Source organism: Panthera tigris, chromosome B1 (genome assembly GCF_018350195.1).
Source record: "Panthera tigris isolate Pti1 chromosome B1, P.tigris_Pti1_mat1.1, whole genome shotgun sequence".
NCBI classification, from domain to species: Eukaryota; Metazoa; Chordata; class Mammalia; order Carnivora; family Felidae; genus Panthera; species Panthera tigris.
In genome coordinates, this window is record NC_056663.1 from 99245902 (window position 1) to 99264125 (window position 18224).

An 18224-nucleotide genomic window follows, 5' to 3' on the forward strand; every position below is an offset into this window, starting at 1 on the left:
GGGATGAGGGATGTACTTGCTGTGGGTACCACTGAATGTCCAGAGCTCAGCATAGTACCTGGCACAACACATTCTAGCTGAATCTTGAATGAACAAATGAATGTGGTCATGATCTGATCTTCACACAAAAATTTTTGAAATCCATCTGTTGATGCAAAGTATTCTCTTCAGGACCTTCAGGATTTATATTCCAGCACATTTCTATGCAAACATCAATCTTCCCCATTTAAACCTTGTAAAACAATATAATGCAAATTACTGCCAATTGATAATTCACAGCGATGCCTGTGGGGGATTATTTTATAATGTCATCCTTATTAATGTCCAACTTAAATCTTTTTCATGTGAAAGATGTTCTGAACAAAAAGAAGTGAAGACCAAGAAACAGTAACTGATAAAATATATCTCCAATTGAAGGACAGAAAGTCATGTTTTAAAAATCTCAAAATAATTTTTGTAAAGAGGAACACGGAAAATTAACTGTACTGATTAAATTAATATGTCAATAAAAATAAACCCTCTAATTTTCTCAGTTGTTTTACCACAGAATGGAAGAACGATCTAAGCCTCATCTGAAGAGAGGGATTTGTGGCATTGATTATATCCAGTACTGGCTTAATGAAACATTGTAGTGGCCACTTTCCCTCCGTTCTACTCTAAAATTTCAATCTAATGTGTTTTGAAGTTTAACAGTGAACTTTTATTTAGTTCCACCAATAAATTCAAATCTCCTTTTTTTCCCCACATTTATCTCAGACAGCATGCATTATTTATGCTGACAGGAATGTCTACTTCCAAGATTGAGAGACATTCAGATATAATGACAACAATAACTAAGTTTAACTGACATGAATTTTGTCTTTGGTATTACCATGGACATTAGTAGACTAATGTTGTAAATAAACTAGCTCTGTTATTTTAATGTTACTCTTTTTGTTTCAAGTTTTTATTACATTCCAGGTAGTTAATACACAGTGTAATATGGTTTCAGGTGTAGAATTTAGTGATTCATCACTTATATATAACACCCAGTGCTCATCCCAACAAATGCCTTCCTTAATGCCCATCACCCACTTACCCCATCCCCCGCCCACCTCCCCTCCAGTAAGCTTCAGTTTGTTCTCTATAGTTAAGACTCTTAACATTGCTCTTAGGCATCTAAAAAAATGAGGATAGTAATACAGTGTTACAATTAAATGACGAAATTAACATTAAGAGCTTTTTAACTGCCAACATTTTTTATAAAATTAGGCATTTTTGTGCTCATCTTCATCAAAACTCCATAAATTAAAGCACTGGCTTAAAGGATTTCTGCTCATAAATTTGTATGATGCATTAGTGGTAGAACTTTTATTTTCCACTTTTTTTCTTTCAATTTTAAGTTTATTCATTTTGAGAGAGAGAAAGAGAGAGAAGAAGTGGGGGAGGGGCAGAGAGCTAGAGGCAGAAAGAGTCCCAACTCAAGGCTCAATCCCACAAACCATGAAATCATAACCTGAGCAGAAATTAGGAGTTGGACGCTTAACCAAACGAGGCACCTAGGTGCCCCGGACTGATTCTTTTAAAACATAAATCTGACCACATCATTATCCTACCCAAAATCTTTCAGTGTTTGCCTGTCTCACTCAAAAAAATCCAAACTCCTTCCCTCGGCTGTCAGATTTGACCCGGGCTACTCCTCCATATTCATCTACCATCTCCAGTCTTTCTCATTGTGCCTCAGTATCCCTGATTTCTTTACTATCCTTCTCACATGTTGAGGATGCATCCTCACTTGCACACTGTCGTGAGCTTAGGCATCTGCAGGTGAAGACTCATGCAGAAGGCCTCACCTGACCACTGGGTCTTTTTTTTTTTTTTTTTTTTTTGTAATAATTTATTGTCAAGTTAGCTAACATACAGCATATATAGTGTTGTCTTGGCTTTGGGAGTAGATTCCAATGATTCGTCCCTTACATACAACACCCAGTGCTCATCCCAACAAGTGCCCTCCTCAATGCCCATCAATGATTTTCCCTGCCCCCCTGAACCCCAGATACCCATCAACCCTCAGTTCTCTGTATTTAAGAGTGACCTATGGTTTGCCTCCCTCTCCGTTTGTAAGTTATTTTTCCTTCCCTTCCCCTATGATCTTCTGTTAAGTTTCTCAAATTCCACATGTGAGTGAAAACATAGGATATCTGTCTTTCTCTGACTGACTTATTTCAGTCGGCATAATACCATCCAGTTCCATCCACATTGTTGCAAGTGACAAGATTTCATTTTTACATTGCTGAGTAGTATTCCATTGTATATATACACAATGTCCAGCTCCCCCAGCATCATTTGCTAAAGAGACTTTTTTCCATTGGATATTCGTTCCTGCTTTGTTGAACATTACCTGGCCCTACATTTGAGGGTCCATTTCTGGGTTCTCTATTCTATTTCATTGATCTATGTGTCTGTTTTTGTGCCAAAACCATACTCTTTTGATGATTATACCTTTGTAGTACAGGCTAAAGTCCGGGATTGTGATGCCTCCAGCTTTGGTTTTCTTTTTCAACATTACTTTGGCTATTCGGGGTCTTTTGTAGTTCCATACAAATTTTAGGATAGTTTGTTCTAGCTTTGTGAAGAATGCTGGTATTATTTTTCTTGGAATTGCATTAAATGTATAGATTGCTTTGGGTAGAATCAGCATTTTAACAATATTTGTTCTTCCAATCTATAAGCATGTGATGTCTTTCTATTTCTTTGTGTCTTCTTCAATTTCTTTCATAAACTTTCTACAGTTTTCAGTGTATACATCTTTTGCCTCTGGTTAGGATTATCCCTAGGTATTTTATGGCTCCTGTGCAATTGTAAATAGGATAGATTCCTTCATATATCTTTCTGTTGCTTCATTATTGGTGTATAGAAATGTGACCGATTTTTGTACGTTGATTTTTACGTCCTGTGACTTTGCTGAATTCCTGTGTTAGCTCTAGCAGTTTTTGGTGGAGTCTTATGGGTTTTCCACTTAGAGTATCATGCCATCTGCAAAAAGTGAAAGTTTGATTTCTTCTTTGCAAATTTGGATGCCTTTATTTAATTTTGTTGCCTGATTGCTGAGGCTAGGACTTCCAATGCTATGTTAAACAACAGTGGTAAGAGTGGAAATCCCTGTTGTGTTCCTGATCTCAGGGAGAAAGTTTTTCCCCACTGAAGATGATATTAGGTGTGGGCCTTTCATATATGGATTTTATGATGTTAAGGTATGTTCCCTCTATCCTGACTTTCTTGAAGGTTTTTATTAAGAAAGGATGCTGTATTTTTGTCAAATACTTTTTCTGCATCAACTGACAGGATCTTATCCTCTCTTCTATTAGTGTGCTGTATCATGTTGATTGATTTGTGAGTATTGAACCAGCCCTGCAGCCCAGGGATGAATCCCATTTGATCATGGTGAATAATTCTTTTAATACACTGTTGAGTGTGATTTGCTAGTATCTTTTTGAGAATTTTTGCATTCATGTTCTTCAGTGATATTGGCCTGTAATTTTCTTTTTTAGTGACATTTTGTCTGGTTTGGGAATCAAAGTAATGCTGGCTTCATAGAATGAGTCTGGAAGCTTTCCTTCCATTTTTTGGAACAGTTTGAGAAAAATAGGTATTAACTTTGCTTTAAATGTCTGATAGAATTCCCCTGGGAAGCCATCTGGCCCAGGACTCTTATTTGTTGGGAGATTTTTGATAAACGATTCAATTTCTTCACTGGATATGGGTCTGTCCAAATTTTCTATTCTTCCTGTTTTAGTTTTGGTAGTGTGTCAGTGTCTAGGAATTTATCCATTTCTTCCAGATTGTCCAGTTTGTTGGCATATAATTTTTCATAATATTCTCTAATAATTGTTGTATTTCTGTGGTGTTGGTTGTGATCTCTCCTCTTTGATTCATGATTTCGTCTATTTGTGTTCCGTCTCTTTTCTTTTTGAGAAGTCTCACTAAGAGGTTATCAATTTTGTTTATTTGCTCAAAAAAAAACAGCTTAGTTTCATTGATCTGTTCTACTTTTTTTTTTTTTTTTTTTTTTTTTTTTTTTATTCTATAGGGTTCATGCTCAAATCTTTATTTCTCTTCTGCTGGCTTTGGGCTTTCTTTGCTGCTGTGTTTCTAGCTCCTTTAGGTGTCAGGTTAGGTTCCGTGTTTGGGACCTTTCTTGCTTCTTGATATAGGCCTGAATTTCAATGTATTTTCCTCTTAGGACTGCCTTTGTTGCATCCCAAAGGATTTAGACTGTTGTGTTTTCATGCTCATTTGCTTCCATGTATTTTTAATTTTCTTCTTTTTTATTTCCTGGTTGACCCATTCATTCTTTAGTAGGATGTTCTTTAATGTCCACATATTCAGAAGTTTTCCAAATTTTTTTCTTGTGGTTGATTTAAAGTTTCATAACATTGTGGTCTGAAAATATGCATGGTATGATCTCAATCCTTTTATACCTATTGAGGGCTGTTTTGTGACCCAGTATGTTGCTTATTTTGGAGAATGTTCCATGTGCACTCAAGAAGAATGTATATTTTGCTGCTTTTGGATGCAAAGTTCTGAATATATCTGTTAGGTCTGTCTGGTCCAATGTATCATTCCGAGTCACTGTTTCCTTATTGATTTTCTGCCTAGACAATCCATCCATTGCTTAAGTAGAGTGTTAAAGTCCTACAATCATGGTATTATTATCTATACATTTATTTATGTTTGTGATTAATTGATTTATATATTTGGGTTCTTTCACATTGGGGGCATAAACATTTACAATGGTTAGCTCTTCTTTATAGATAGAACCCTTAATTATAATATAATGCCCTTCTTCACTTCTTGTTACAGACTTTGTTTTAAAATCTAGTTTGTCAATATAAATATGGCTACTCCAGCTTTCTTTTGACTTCCAGTAGCATGATAGATAGTTCTCCATCCCCTCACTTTCAATCTGTAGGTATCCTCAGGTCTAAAATGAGTCTCTTGTAGACAGCAAATAGATGGGTCTTGTTTTTTTATCCATTCTGATACCCTATGTCTTTTGGTTGGAGCATTTAGACCATTTGCATTCAGAGTGATTATTAAAAGAAAGGGATTTAGTGTCATTATACTATTTGTAGATATCATGCTTGTGGTGATGTCTCTGGTCCTTTGTAGTCTCTGCTGCTTTCTATTCATGGAGTCCCCCTTAGGATCTCCTGCAGGGCTGGTTTAGTGGGCATGAACTCTGTTAGTTTTTGTTTGTCTGAGAAAACATTTATCTCTCTTTTTATTCTGAATGACAGCCTTGCTGGATAAAGGATTCTTGACTGTATATTTTTCCTATTTAGCACATTGAATATTTCCTGTCGCTCCCTGTCAAGTGTCAGTGAACAGCTCTACTATGACCCTCACGTGTCTACTTTTGTGGGTTACGACCGTTTGTCCCTAGCTGCTTTCAAATTCTCTCTTTATCTTTGTATTTTGCCAGTTTCACTAGGATATGTCATGATATTGACTTGTTTTTGTTGCTTTTGAAGGGAGTTCTCTGTGCCTCTTGGACTTGGATGTCTGTGTCCTTCCCCAGATTAAGGAAGTTCTCAGCTATAATTTGTCCACATAAACCTCTTTGTCTTCTTTTTCTGAAACTCCTATGATACAGATATTTTGTTTCATTGAATCACTTAGGTTTCTAATTTTCCCTTCGTGGTCTAGTAATTCTCTTTCCCTCCATTTCGCAGCTTCATCATTTTCCACAATTTTATCTTCATTTCAGCTATTCTTTCCTCAGAGAAGAGAAGGAAAGAAAAGAGAAAATAATAATAATAACAATAACAGTAATAATAATAAAATTAAAAAACTAACACACAAAACCAAAGGATAGTTTTCTGTTTGTGCCTGGGTCCAGTGGCTATGCTGGTCTGGAGGCGGGACTGTCTGGTTCAGTCAGTGTCAATCTGATTCTGGTAGATAAGCAGTTACCAAACATGAAAGGGTGGGGTTCGTATAAGCCTGTCCTGCCTTCGCTGGGGGCCTCCGTCCTGTTCTTTGAACTCCCACCCTGTTGGTGATGGGGAGGAAAATGGCAACACCCCAATCTCTCCTTCCTGGACCCGGTGTCCCAACCCACGCTGTTCAGGTGACCCTCGCGGAACAGCACAGGCAGTCACTGTGTTCTGTTCCACAGCCTCCTGCAACTCCTAGGTGTTCGTCTGGGATTCAAAACTCTGTGCCTTAATGGATTCCACACCATGTGGACACGGTTCTGGGTCAACAAAGGGCCTCTGGCTGGTGCCTGCAGGGTCTTTTGTCCTTGGGCAGGAAGCAATACACCCTCCTACCACAGTACTTGAGGGAGGAGATGACTCTCTCCCAGTTCGCCCTGAGAATAGGTACTGAGCCTGCGGCTGGCTCTTCTCCCCCCACAGGCACGTGCACACGGCCAGCTCTGGTCAGATGAAAGTTGTGCAACCCTGAAAACTCTGATCTTTAACCCCTAAGACTGTTTGCAAAGTAGAAACTACCTCTCTCTGTACTTCCCATTCCCCAGTCTGTGGTCCTCAGAGGTTTTTCTTTTGTCCAAAGTACGATCCCACATTTCCACAGCCTCTCTCTTCCTTTCATTTCTCCTTTGGTGGAGAAATGAAAGCCCCATCACCCCTGCAGTGTCTACACTACCTGTTTTATCTCTCCCAATTTGCATACACGCACCTCTGTTCCTCCAAGCTGTCTTTTTCCACCTGTGTTGATTTTTCAGTCATTCTGCAGCCTGTATTGCTGGTATTCCAAGTGTTCTGACCTCAATACTGCTGTGTTTGAGGGACAAGGGAAATTCCAGTCCCTGTACTTCTCCACCATCTTGACTCCTCCCCCTGACTACTAGCTATTTTCCACTTTTAATGTTTCTTTCTATCATGACACTACTGGCCTCTTGCCAGCTCTCACTCTCTGCTTCAGGTGAATCTGGCCTACCAATGAGATTGTTGAATTTGAAGAAAGAAACTTGGTCCACATGGTTTAGCACCTTCTTCTTCTTCTTCTTCTTCTTCTTCTTCTTCTTTTTGGTAGTCAGCACTATAAAAGTCCTGTATTTCCTCCACTATGTTCTCCCAGGGACAAGTTCAGCAACTGATAAAGGAGTCCTGACCCAATTTAAAACTGCTAGTGAGCTAGTGACAGGAAGCTGGATAGCCAGCATCCAACACGGCCACCAACAATGCCTCCTAGTATTCTTGCCGTTGTGTAGTACCCTCCCACAGTGAGTCTGGCTGACATATAAAACCAATAATATAATGCAGAAACAACAGCGTATAACTTCTGAGGTAAAGCCGTAAAAGAAAATGTGGCTTCTCACTTGCTCTTTCTTGGGTTACTCCCTCTGAAGAAGCCAGCTGCCAATGTCATGAAGACATTCAAACAACCCAGTGGAAAGAAACCCAAGACCTCCTGCCAACAGCGGGTATCAACTTGTCAGTGATATGATGGAGCTGTCTTGGAAGCAGACCCTCTAACCCCAGTCAAGCTTCCAACCATAGCCCAAGCCAACATCTTGACGACAACCTCATAGCCAGGACCATCCAGCTAAGCCACTTCGGAATTTTTCATCTGCAGAAAATTGATATAATAAGTTATTTTTGTTTAAGCTTCTAAATCTTGAGATAATTCTTACACAGCAATAGATAATTAGTATAAGAGACTAACGGCTCTTAAACCTTACATCTGTTAACACATATAAACTACACTCTCCAGTATCAGCTGGAAATATCAGAGGGGAAATTTTACCTCCCAAACACTAAATCTTTTCTCTTTTGTTGTCATTACTTCAAAACTTGAGCAGGAAAGTTTGAGTCTAGTTACTGAGTCCTCTCAAACATCTTATTGTGCCTTGCATTTTATAATGTATCCATCTTTTCAACAAGCATTCTATTGAACATCTACTAAATTCTAAGCACTGTGCAAAAAGTTTTGACAACCAAAAGAATTAGAACTTGAATAAGAACTTTCACTGAATTTGCAACTTCCATAGTATCATTTAAAAAAAAACAAACGGGCGCCTGGGTGGCTCGGTCGGTTAAGCGTCCAACTTCGGCTCAGGTCATGATCTCACAGTCCGTGAGTTCGAGCCCCGCGTCGGGCTCTGTGCTGACGGCTCAGAGCCTGGAGCCTGTTTCAGATTCTGTGTCTCCCTCTCTCTCTGCCCCTCCCCTGTTCATGCTCTGCCTCCCTCTGTCTCAAAAATAAATAAACGTTAAAAAAAAAATTAAAAAAAAAAAACAGGCAGAACTACTAAAAACTACTAAGTGATATCATATAATGTTAAATTTCTATTAACTTGTTAAAGAAGTATGAGGGCAGGAAGAGAATATTTCAGCAAGTATAAAATAATTTACTATATTTAATTAGGATTATATTCTAAATGTAGACAGCATATGCAAGTGGGCCTATCCTCATGTTACCTCACTGATGATAACCCTACTTGAAGGACAAAGTATACTGGTTGACAGCATAGACTCCAGGGCCAGATGTCCCAGTTTCTGTCTTGGCTGTGCCTCTTGGACTTGTGTGATCTTGGGCTACTTATTTACACTTTCTGCACCTTTTTCCTTAACTTTCAAATGACATTATTTGAGGATTAAATGAGTTAATAGATGTTAAGTATTTAAAATAGTGCATAACACTATTATTCTTTGATATTTATTTGTAAAATCGTTTAATTATGTTGACAATGGTTAGTCTCAACTCCCTCAAACTCTGATTCAAGCACATAAGAGTCAAGTTAATCATATATGTTACTTTCATCAGTTGGCCAAAAGATATGTTAGACATGTTATCTACCATCCCAAGAGTATCAAGAAATAACTTTGCTCTTTCTGCAGCAGATTAAGTCAGACGTTGGAATTTCTTGTGCCCATTTTTTGACTAGACAACCAGAATTACCTTCCTAAAATCATTTTATGAGGAAGAATTAATTATTTTTCACCTCTTTAAAGTGCTTACAAGTCTGGACAAAAATGTAAAATAAATAAATTGATTATTTGTCTTTTTTAAGTGAAGAATAAATCAGGCAATGCTCTATTCATATTCAAAATCAAATTGTTCAGTAGTGCCTTCTCTTTTGAATAGTTCTAAATTATTACACTAGATTTTTTATGGAACCAAACATTTGAAATATTGACCTATATATCTGATGGGCAAAGAAGTTAGTTTTCCCACTCTGTATTAGCTACAATGTGTTATCTTTTGCTCATGCAGTTCAAAATAAGAGAAGCTTTCAAAAAAGTTTTTACTGATGCATGAGAGTTTGAGATTTTGCACTGATTCGTGAATACCACCATGAATACGGATTTTGAGATCGTCCACGGACAGGAAAGAATGCTTTTTATGAGTCCAGGAGTCCAGCTAAAAGTTCTAGCACTCTGCTGGAGCAAAACACTCTGAGACTGGTTGCTCCAAGTGCGAAGAAAGTTTTACTTTATCATGTCAACCTTCCCCCAAGGCAGCACAACTCAGTGCCAAGAAAGATTCCCTAGGTCCACAACTCCTTCCACAGGGGAAAGTGAGAATGTGTGAGCAGCTGGCTTCCTCAGCTATGTGGAATACTGACAAAGAGACCTACTTCTTTCTCACCCCATTCAGAATACTGAGGTGATCTTACATGACTGAGAGTCAGGAACAACCTGGGAGTGCACCCTCAGCATCACTAATCATTGGGAAAATGCAAATCCAAACCACAATGAGGCATCACCTCACATCTAGGAGGATGTCTATGATCAAAAGCAAGTGATAATAAGTGCTGGTGACGATGTGAAGAAAGGGCACTTCTGTATACTATTGGTGAGATTGTAAATTGGTACAGACACTATGGAAAATGGTGTGAAGGTGTCTCAAAAAATTAAAAATAGAAATACTATATGATCCAGCAATCCTGCTTCTGGCTATGTATCCAAAGGAGATGATATTACAATATTTAAGAAATATCTGTATTCCCATGTTCATTGCAGCATTATTCATAGTAGCTATGAGATGGAAATAACCTAAGTGGGGTACGGTATATATATATATATATATATATATATATATGCACATATTTATATGCACATATATATGTATATATATGTATATGTATATATGTGTATATATGTATATGTATATATGTGTGTGTGTATATATACATATACATATATGTGTGTGTGTGTGTGTGTATATATATATATATATATATACACAATGGAATATTTACCAGACTTAAGAAAGAAGAAAACCTTCCCATTTGCAAAAGCATGGATGAATCTGGAGGTTATTATGCTAAGTGATAGAAATTGGAGAAAGACAAATACTGTATGATATCTTTTATATGTGGAATCATACAAACAGAGAGTAAATGGTAGTTACTAGGAGCTCAAGAGTAGAGTAATTGAGGAGATGCTGGTCGATGGAAGTCTTAAGTTATAAGATGAGTATGTTCTGGGAATCTAATGTATAGCATGGAGACTACAGTTAATAACACAATATTATGTACTTAAAATTTAAAAGAAAGTAAATCTTAATTGTTCTTACACACACACACACACGCACACACACACACGCACGGCAACCTTTTGAGGTGACGGATGTGTTAATTAATCTCATCGTGGTAATCATTTCACAAAGTATATGTGTATCAAATCATCACATTTTACACTATGTATATGTGTATATATACAGAATTTTATTTGCCAATTATACCTCAATAAAGCTGGAAAACATATGAAAGAATAAAGCGATAATAACTATAAGAAAAGGTATTGTGATATAGGCATGAATAGGCATGGATCAAGTCTTAAAGAAATATAGGAGAGAGTAGAGATGGCCACCGAGAATGTAATATGTTGTCTAGAACTTAAGTATTTGATAGCTAGATGTCAGAAAGGACAGAAAGGGAGAAGGTGGAGGGTACTTTGGAAAATTAAAGAACAGCTTGAACTACGACAAAACAAATGAGTTAATGAACATGTCCAGGAGAAGTAAGTTATAGCCAGATGAGGACAGGCCATTAGACACATTAATTAGTCTTTATCTTCAGACTAAGGTTCGTAAACTTTCTCTCATGGACCAAATCTGACTTGCCTCCTGCTTTTGTAAGTAAGGCTTTACAGGAACATAGCCACAACTACTTGTCTTAAGTATTTGTCCATGCCAGCTTCACTCTGCAGCAAGGCAAGTAGTTGTGACAGAGTTCACATGGGCAGCAAATCCTAAAATATTGATTACCAGACTCTTCACAGAAAATATTTGCTGACCTCTGCTATACATCACAGCAGCAAAATGAAAAAAAAAAAACAAAAACAAAAATGAACAGTGGCATAAGACAGCAAAGTGTTTACTGAGGTTTAAAAAAAATAATAATGCTTATTTGTTTTTGAGACGGAGAGACAGAGACAGAGCACAAATGGAGGAGGGGCAGAGAGAGGGAGACACAGAATCCAAAGCAGGCTCCAGGCTCTGAGCTGTCAGCACAGAGCCCGATGCAGGCTCGAACCCAAGAACCGTGACATCAGGACCTGAGCCGAAGTCAGACACTTCACTCACTGAGCCACCCCTATGCCCCTTGACTGAGGCTTTCCCCCCCCCCTTAATAATTAGTTTTTAGAAACAGAATTCTTATAAATAGAAAAACTTATGTAGTGCTTTTATATGTGTTACCTCATTTAAAACTATACAAATTATATATTAAATTATAAATCTGTTACTTTCTCTACTATATTGCAAGTGCCTCAATAAATACATGTATTACCAAGATGGAGTAGGCAGCACCTTATCCATATGTGTATATGCACAAGAGCTAGAAGACAAATTACCCTTAGAGAAGAGCAGTTAGTTCAGAAAGAAGCCAACAATAGCTAGACAGGCAGAGAAATAAACAGAGAAAGAAGTTGCCAGTAAAAATTGGGTAAGAGTCATGAGAAAGAGGTAGGGGGTTGAAGAAGACAAACCACTCAAATCACAGTTTTTCTTAGAGTTTACTCTGAATTTATTGGATACATAGATGTTTAAAAGAGCTGTATGCAATAGCTGCAAATTGTTAGAATTAATTAAAGTTTCAAGAGCTGATGGCTGTTTTTAGTTACTATAGGGAAAGCTCTAGTTAGCTCCATTGTCTTGAGAAGAAGGAAACTGATGAATCTTAAGAAATCTTTGGCAAGGAACTTGAAAAGCATATTAGTATAGCTCAACAAACCATCATCATGAGTGGCTTTTGCAGGAACTTCACCATGAAGACGGAGATGAATAAGATCTTGATTTTTTAATGTATTTGAATCATATTTTATTCTGATCATAATAAAGTCTTGCATGTAAAAAAATAGATGAATATGAACAAGAAAGAATCTCAGAATCAGAAATACCACTGTTAACAGTTTGGTGTATTCTTTTCCAAATATTTTTCTATTCATTTTTTGTTTACAGTGATAGAATCACACTGTACAATCAACTTTGTATCTTCCTTTGTCCACTCACTGTTTTACAAATAAGCAGTCTCTTAAGTTTTTGTTTCAAACTCTTTAATACCATTTGTTAACATAATATTTCATCATCTCAGTAAACTATGATTTAGTCATTCCTCTCTTCTGGACACTTAGATGGCTTCCAGTTTTTTGCAATTATAAATTATACAACTTGATGATCAACATCTTTATGTCTGAGTCGTCAGTGACATTTAGAATTAGTTTCTTAAGATAGATTTCTGGAAGCAGGATTATAAGATAAAAGGTTATAAATATTTTTAAACATTTTGATCCTTCAGGCCAATATGTTTTCCAAAACTTCTAGGTCATCTTGCGTGATCTTTTCCCAGCAGCGCCGGGGAGTGGATAGGCAGCACTGTGGTGTGAGTGAAACCAAGTTTGAAGAAGGAAAGATAGAAATCACATTCACTGACAAATTGTAGCCTAAAGGGAAAGGTCAGAAAGGAAGAAAGTGAAGCACCGTCTTTTGCAGAAAGAAAAACTTTCACAAAAGGGTTATAAAAATGAAAGCCTATAGAGGGTCTTCCCAGATCAGTTGGGGAAGTCATCCGCTTTTCTGCTCACCCACAGATCTGGGCAACCCCTTCCGTCCAGTTCAATGACAGAGGGCTGAGCAGTGGCACCGGCCAGTTCCCCCTGGGACAGATGGGTTTGCTGACCATAGTCCCCATCCAAAAGGCAGAAACATGATAGTCAGAAGAGACCATAAAGATGATTTGGTTCAATGTCTCACTTTATCAGATCAAAGCATAGAAAAATGAAGTGACTGCCAAGGAGTGACTCACAGTTACTTTGTGGCAAATCTTCAACTAATACCCATATCTTCCTCTACTTTTGATGACAGATAAAAACTACCATACTTCATTGGAAGGCACAAACCTTGTATACATCATTCCTTGTTAAGTTTTAAAGTTGTGGCTGATGTTGCAGTTTACTATAGTGCTTAGAAGGTGTTTTTAAAACTCTGATAAAAAGTTTCAGAATTTCCGGAGTGGTATACGTCACAAGGGTGAATCGTTTCTCATTTCTTTGCTAATTTTCTGGATGTTCTTTAAGGAAATTAATTAACCTGAGGTCTCCAACTTGATTCATTTTTAAAATGATTTTTTTAATTTATTATTTATTTATTTATTATTTTTTTTTATTTTAGAAAGAGAGATAGCACGCAGGTTGGGGAGAGGGGAAGAGAGGGGGAGAGAGAGAGAAAATCTTAAGCAGCCTCCATGCTCAGCACAGAGCCTGATATGAGGCTTGAAACCACAACCCTGGGATCATGACCTGAGCTGAAATCAAGAGTCAGATGCTCAACCGACTGAGCCACCTAGGTGCCCCTAAAATGAATTTTTAAAATTATGGTGTATAGACAATGGACTATCACTCAGCCATAAAAAAAAAAAGGAATGGAATCTTGCCATTTGCAACAACATGGATGGAGCTAGAGAGTATGCTAAGTGAAATAAGTCAGTCAGAGAAAGACAAATACCATATAATTTCACTCATATGTAGAATTTAAGAAACAAACCAGCAAAGGTAAAAAAGAGAGAGAGAGAGAGGCAACAAGAAACAGACTCCTAACTACAGAGAACAGACTGAAGGTTACCAGAGTGGAGGTGAGTGGGGGGAGGGGTTAAATAGGTGATGAGGATAAAGGAGTGCATTTGTGGTGATGAGCACTGGGCGTTGCATGAAAGGCACACCTGAAACTAGCATTCCACTGTATGTTAACTAACTTGAATTTAAATAAAAACTTAAAAAAACATTATAGTGTATAAAAGTAAAAAGGCTTAAAAATAGTTAATAGTAACCCTAATAAAATATTTGAAAGATATAATAGTATGTGATTCTAAATGCAAACATTTGCCATTAATTCTTTCACAGAGACTTGCATTAGCAAAAAAATTTAATAAATAGGAATTTTAACTCCAGAATTCTTGAACCAGTGTTGCAAATATAAGGCAACTACTCTTTAAAAAGATATATGATTTTTGTTACTTCATACTGTCATCTGAATTTTAAACATGCTTACATTATATTTTCACATTTTAACTGGCAATAACCATAATATTTACTGTGGAGGTGTATATGGATATATATCTATATATATGTGATTTTGCAAGTCTAGCATTTGTTTTCCTTTGTACTTTTTGCCTACAATTATGATAAAATACCATTAGGTAGGGTCTTTGTTACAGATTTGTGATTATAGTCATGAAAACGTGTGAAACAGCAGCATTTTCTATTTCAAACTAATGGAACTGTGTATTAAAACAACAAAATATTTACACCAAAGATCTGCATATAATACTGAGTATAAAGCAAGAAATAAGTTAAATAATCATCTTTTACCTTAATAGAACAAAGTAGTTTCAGAAAGTAAGTACATAGTAAATATTTTTTAAAACTTATTTTTTAAAAACCTTAGTACAATTGAAAACTTACCTTATCACATTTTGACTATTTTAACCTAACCACAGTATATTTTTTATAGTGTAATTTGTAGCTTTAAGAAAATAGGAGTCTTTTCCTCATCTATTTTTTTCAGTAAAAGTTTTGGATGATGAACACAGTTGAGTTTTTGTATTCCTACTGTTTTTATCATAGTTGAATCAAGAAAAAAATAGAAAATCTGAATAGTTTTATATATAATCTTTTTTTTAAGTGTATTTATTTTGAGAGAGAGAGAGAGAGGGAGAAAGACTAGCAGGCAAAGGGCAGGGAGAGAGAGGGAGACAGAGAGGATCCAAAGCAGGCTTCATGCTGTCAGCACAGAGCCCGATACAGAGCTCAAACTCACAAAATGTGAGATCATGAACTGAGCCAAAACCAAGTGCTGGACACTTAACCAACCAACTGAGCCACCCAGACATCCCAGTTTTATATCTAATCTTAAAAATTAATTAATAATCTGAACCTCTCCTGTAATGAAAACTCCAAAACCAGTCAATCTTATACAAATTGTTTCAGAAAATAGAGAAGGAAACATTTTCAAAATAATTTTATAAAACCTGGATTATCCTAATACCAAAACCAGACAAACACATTACAAGACTAAAAAGTTGCAAATATCCCTCAAGAACAAAATATTCTTAAGAAAATACTGGCCAATAGAAATCAAACATGTTTTTTATATATACCACACCATGAATAATAAAAGTTTATTCCAGAAATGTAAGGTTTATTTAACCTTCAAAGTTAATCAACATATTTCACCACATTTTTAGAATATATATTAAAAGTCATTCAATTCTTCTCAATACATCCAGAAAAAAAAATGTGGGAAAAAATCGAACACTTATTACAAAAACATTTCAGTGAAACTGGAGTAGAACAATACATGTACAACCAAAGGTCATCTCTGAAAAAAAATTTACTGTGAACATTATAGTTAGTGGTAAAAGACTCTTTCATCTAAAATGGGGAATAAGTCATGGGTGTCCAATCTCATCACTTCTATTCAAGATTGTACTAGAAAGAACGTGATCACAATAAAAATTCCAGCAAGTTGTTTTATGAATACCAACAAAATGATTCTAAAGTTTCTGTCAGGAAGAAAAAGACCCAGAAGAGTCAACACAATATGGACAGAGAAGAACAAAATTGGAGGACTGAGATTACCCAGATTTACTATAAAACTACAGAAATCACGACTGTGCAATATTAGCAAAAAAGAAGGAAAGAAAAATAGACAAATTAGTAGACTAGAACAGAGAACCCAGAAACAGACCTACATAAGTATAGTCAATTGATCTTTGATGAATGATTAAAGGGGGAAAAGATAGTTTTTTTCAACAAATGATTCTGGAATAACTGGACATCACATGCCAAAAAAAAAAAAAGGATCTAGACACAGATTATACACCCTTCATGAAAATTAATTCAAAATGGGTCACAGACCTAAATGTAAAATATAAAACTATAGAATTCCTAGGAGATAACATAGGAGAAAACTTTGATGATTTTGGGTATGGCAATGACTTCTAAGATTCAACACCAAGGCATGATTCTCAAATGATAAACTTTATTTCATTCAAAGGAATTCATTAAAAACTTCTGCTCTGCAAAGGAAAATGTCAAGAGAATGAGAAGACAAAACACATACTCAGAGAAAATATTTGCAAAGGACACACCTAATGAAAGACTGTTAAACAAAATATACAAAGAACTCTTAAAAGTCAACAATAAAAGGGGTGACTGGGTGGCTCAGTAGGTTGAGCATCCAACTCTTGATTTCAGCTCAGGTCATAATCCCAGGGTTCTGGGATCCAGCCCTGCATTGGGCTCTGCACTGAACATGGAGCTTGCTTGGGATTCTCTCTCTTTCTCCCTTTGCCCGTCTCCCCTACTCACTTGATCTCTCTCTAAAATAGTAATAAACAAAATTCAACAGTTAAAAAACTAGCAACCCAGTTTAAAGATGGGCTAACGTTGGGGCGCCTGCGTGACTCCATCGATTAAGTGTCTGGCTTCTGCTCAGGTCAGATCTCATGGTTCACGAGTTTGAGCCCCACATTGGGCTCTGTGCTGACAGCTCAGAGCCTGGATCCTGCTTCAGATTCTGTGTCTCCCTCTCTCTCTCTCTGCCCCTCCCCTGCTTGTGCTCTCTCTGGCTGAAAAAACAAACACACAAATAAAACATAAAAGATGGGCTAAAGATCTGACAGAAAGAAGATACACAGATAGCAAATAAACATGTGAAAAGATGCTCCACGTCATACACCATCAGGGAATTGTAAATTAATGTGAGACACCACTATACCTATTAGAATGGCCAAAATATGAAATATTGGCATCAAATGCTGACAAGAATGTGGAGAAACAAGAATACTTATTGGTTGCTTCCAGGAGTGCAAAGTAGTTCAGCCATTTTGGAATACAATTTCGAGGTTTCTTACAAAAGTAAGCATATTCTTACCACATAACCCAACAATCACGTTCCTAGATATTGATTCGAATTAGTTGAAAGCTTATAACCACATAAAAACCTGCACACAGATGTTTGTAGCAACTGTGTTCATAATTGCCAAAACTCGGAAGAAACTACAGGTCTTCCAGTAAGTAAATAGATAAACTGTGGCACATCCAGATAATAGAATATTATTCAATGCTAAAAAGAAATGTGCTATCAAGCCATGAAAAGACCAGAGGAAACTTAAAGGCATATTAAGCTAATATACAAGGCTATCTGATTCTTTAAAAGGCAAAACTATGGAGATAATAAAAAAAATTAGTGACTGCCTTGGGGTAGGATGGGGAGGATGAACAGGCAGGTCACAGTGGAGTTTTAGGAGAGTGAACCTGTTCTATATGTTATTATAATAATGGATGCATCTCCTTAAATGTTTTTCAAATCCATAGAATGTACCACACACCAAGAGTGAACTCTAATGTAAACTATGACTTTAGGTGATTATAATGTTTCGAGGGGAGATTCTACCAATTGTAACAAATCAGTCACAGTGGTGGGGGATGTTGATAATGGGGAACTTGCACGTGGAGGGGAAAGGGCTATATGTGAAACTCTCTACCTCCCTGTCAAATTTGCTGTGAACCTAAAACTCTCCTACAAAGTAAAATAATAAAATAATAAGTCAGATTGTTTGCCTGAGGCAAATTTTAGTTTACAGGGGTATATACATCTGTCAGTGTTGTATAATTAAAATTTGTGTGTTTTATAATAGGCAAATTATAGTTCATTAAAGTTGATTTTTTAAGTAAAATAAAATGTTAATTTCCAAATCAAGAAAAATT